The sequence below is a fragment of the Pteropus alecto genome, unplaced genomic scaffold (genome assembly GCF_000325575.1).
Source record: "Pteropus alecto unplaced genomic scaffold, ASM32557v1 scaffold60, whole genome shotgun sequence".
NCBI classification, from domain to species: Eukaryota; Metazoa; Chordata; class Mammalia; order Chiroptera; family Pteropodidae; genus Pteropus; species Pteropus alecto.
This window is the reverse complement of record NW_006430726.1, coordinates 6,110,829-6,114,853: the sequence shown is the minus strand read 5'-3', so window position 1 is coordinate 6,114,853 and position 4,025 is coordinate 6,110,829.

Here is a 4,025-nt window from a genome sequence, read left to right as displayed (position 1 = left end):
CCAGAAACAGCCCAGGACACAAACAGCACTCTCTCCTGCAGCAGGCTCTTCCAGACTCTACCATGGTGGCTCTGACGGACAGCAGCCCTACTGGCATCAGAGGCTGATGCCTGTCCCCTTGGGTCCCGTCTGAACTCAGAAGTCCTGCTGCCTTCATTCCAACTCAGCCCTCTCTGGGCTGCACGTCCACTGAGGTTGAGCTGTGACGCTCAGCCAGCTCGTGGCCACGGCTGCAGCATCCGAGGACACCTCCGGCAATGCTACCAGCCTCTGCGATCTCGTCGGGGGACCAGGAAGCACTAGACACTGTGTCGCTCCCCAGGAGTTGAGGAAGCCTCTGGGGCCTCAGCTGGGGGTGGGGGGGCGGGGTGGTCAGGACACACCTTTCCCCTACCTGCTTGCCTGCCCCCGATGGCCCGCTCCCTCCCACAACCTCTTCCTGTCTGATGGAGCACCCCTACATCTGTCCTTCCACAGAGGCACATGCCCCCACTGGAGCACGGGTGGCAGAACGGCTGCCAGGAAACCTAACATATGGATGAGAGAGATGAAAACACATCAGTCCGGTACTTCCAAAAGATGACCTCATTGCACGAGAATACCAGCTCCTCTGGCCACGCCGGCAGACTGGGCAGAAGACCGTCCTGCCGGCCACTGCCGCTCTGAACGCCTCCAAGTCAGGGAAGCGGAGGGGAACGGGGATGACTTGGACCCCAAGAGGACGGATGTTTTATAGCAAGGTGAACATTTGTCCCAACACGGAGCAGAGCGCTACACTTTCAAATGTGTCAAGAGAGCCTTGTGGCTGATGTCTGAGCATCGAGCCGGTAAAGATACAGACTGACCTTGAAAGATGTTCCCTTTTCAGGAACATTTTGCTGGCAGCATTCCGGGCAAAATGCTCACAAAAGGCAATATTCAAGGCGTCCAGCCCAAGTGTCTGACATGGCAGGCTCGTCTGCCAAGGTCATGCCTGTGGTTCCCATATGGGATGAGAAGGCTCTGTCTCCAGGACCACAGGCTGGCTCCCTGGGGCGGGCCAGCTGGAGCAGAAGTCTGAGCTTTCGGTGTCAACAGGAACAATATACATTGATGAAGCACGTCCTGACTCGGAAATCTTTTGCCTAGGTGTGCTTCGTATTACCTGCAGTCACATGTCATTGGCCAAAGCATGTCATACGGCCAGTCCTGAGTCCGACAGGGCGGGATGCGTCACCCTGCAGGGCAGGGCAGGGCAGGGCGCAGTGGGCGCTGACAGTACAGCCCGTCATGAGCGAAGGGGCCAATGTCCAGGACTGAGAAGGAAGCGGGAGAGACAGGCGCGAAGGCAGGGGACGGGGGCCCAGGGCTCTGGAGAGAGGTGGCCTGTGACGGCTTCTGGGGCGGAGTCGCCGGAGGAGAGGCATGCCCCCTCCCCGTTTTAACCGTGCTTGCTTTGCTGCGATGTGAGCTCCTGTTGCCCGAACATCCGAGGAGTCCATCGCACGCACAGCGCTCCGTGTGAGTTTTGAGGGAAATGAGGGAGAGGAGGTGAATTTCGCATCTGAGTCTGTGCAGAACGGGGAAGAGACCAGCCTAGCTGTGGGCGGGAGGACGCAGCCGAGAAGGAACGTTCAGCCAGAGCGGGAAACCGGAGCCGGCCGCGGCTGAGGACGGATGCCCCGGGCATGCTCAGAAACCTGGAAAGGCTCACTGGGATTCTCACAGACGCAGGAGCGGCTTGGACCGCTTTTGTCCACGTGTCGGCCTTCTCAGCAAAGATCTAGGTTACATCTATGACGGGCATGCGTTTTTAAATCAGAAGCTACTTAGCAAATATTATGGTGGTTTTAAAAACTCCAAGCATCTCTGTCAGAGATGAGTGAGGTTGATAAGCTGAGGCTTCTTTTAGGCTTCGGCCCCAAGCTACTCAAGGGGGTCCTTAGAGACCCTTAACCCTTGTGTGTTGAAAAGGTGTGTCATAAGGTTTTCTTCTCAGCTAATAAAAGCAAAAAGAGCTAACAGTTGTTACCCGAAGCTTTAAAAATGACCTAAAATCATTAAGATGTAAATGTAAGTGTTCTGGCATTAAATACAAGCAACTTTTTTTTTTTTTTAAAAAGGGATCTAGATTCTACATATACATGAAACCGTGAGCATTCGTCTTTCTCTGATTTCACGTAACAAAACAAGACAAAAACCGACTCATAGAGGTCGAACGGATGGGTGGGGGACAGCTGGAGAAGGTGCGGGGGAATATGATCAGTCACGCAGTGATACCTCTCATGGCGGCAGATGGTTACTAGACTCAGTATGGTCACACTGCAAGGTATGTAACAGTCGAACCACTGTACAGTCTATATAAAATAAATGATAAATTGTAGAGGAGAAATACCCATAATAAATGAATGAAGACAGGAAATAAAACAGAAGATAGCATATGATCACAAGTTTAGAAGAAAAAAAATATACATATATGCATTGAGGAAACAACAGAATAAATAAACAATTATCATTTCCTTTTTAAAAAGGGACCTAGATAAAGATTCGACCCAGAGTCGACCTTGCTGCCGCGTCCCCCTAAAACAGGGGGTGACCTCAGTTCCAGCTCATCTCCCTGCACTGCAGCAGTGGGAATTACATGCCAGATGAACCAAAGTGGGAGCGCCGAACGTGTTCAAACACGAGCGGCCGTGGCAAACGCGAACGCGCGCATCCCGCGAAGCCCCTGCGTCAGAGCTCGCACTTGCGTCAGCTCTGCGGAATCCAGCCAACCCATGTCAACAGGAAACCTGAGGAAACCGAAATTTCCACGTGGCCAGTAAGGGCACCGTCCCACGATTCGGTCGCTGAGCACGGGCTGCCTGAGAGCAAGGCGCTTGACGCTGCGTGTGAGTCTGCGTGTAGACACAGCCTTGGAGCGAGTAAACGCCAGGCCCTTATCTACCGGCCTTCAGTCCGTGTGTTGGTTTGGGTTTTCTCAGGAGCAGGCCTTAGATCGGGGGTGCGAGCGCACACCGTCTGTCCAGGAGGTGACCCCCGAGAGAGAGGGGCAGTGACACGAGGACGTGCTGTCGAGCAGGAAACCTCTGGGGTAGGAGATGACTGCAGCTTCACCCCGGGGGAGAGCCGTGGCCGCACGTGGCGCTCCCGTGGGAGCTGTCGGCAGGGGCAGGGGCCCGGGCCCAGGCACTGGCACCCCAACCGCCTTCGCTGTCGGGGAGGGGCTCCTGGAGGCAGGGCGCCCGCCCTCCGGTGCTTCCGCCTGCCCCAGGCTCTGCGGACACGGGCAGGTGGACGTCACATGAGAGACCAGGACGGCAAGAGCTGAGGAGGGGCCAGCGGCTCCGCCTCCACCTCTCCCCTGTCTGCCACCCTGAAAGCTCTAGGATTTCTTGCTGAATTTCAGAGATTTGGATGAGGAGTACGCACCCCTAGCTATGGGGTCTCACTCCCCCCGCCCAGTTTATCTTTTTCTTCTGTCCTGCAACATCCTGTTTCAACAACTGACATCTAGTGCCCGAAGGAGACGCAATAAAACCAGCAGACCGCTGGCCGAAGGTCATCGGATTTGCATCCTGACCCAAAAGGAAGAAGGCGCCTGTGGCAACCAGCCCCAGGTGTGGGCACGCAACCGGGAGCCGGGCAGCTGCTTGATTCTGCCAACGCCGTCGCCAACCTGGTGCCGAGACACAGGCCCCCCCAGGAGAGGAGCCCATATGCTCTCTGGAAAAGCCTCCCCAGGGACCTACGAGGTAAATACAGCCTTGGCTGAACCAGCCCTGCTGGGACAGGCGGGCACCGAAGCAGATCTGCCGGGCACAGTCTTCTCGGCGGCCATCTGCCGCGGGGTGCCCACCGGGCGGCGCCCTCATCAACCTGGTGCAGCACAGACGCCAGACAGCCCCGATCGTTACCTTCCACGAGGACATTCTCCACGAGGCTGCCGGGTCCCCTGCACTTCAGAGCCGGCAACGATTCGCCCAGAGCTTGCTAAGCGTCTGAAAGCTGAAGGTGGCCACGATCAAGCTAAGACAATGATTCTC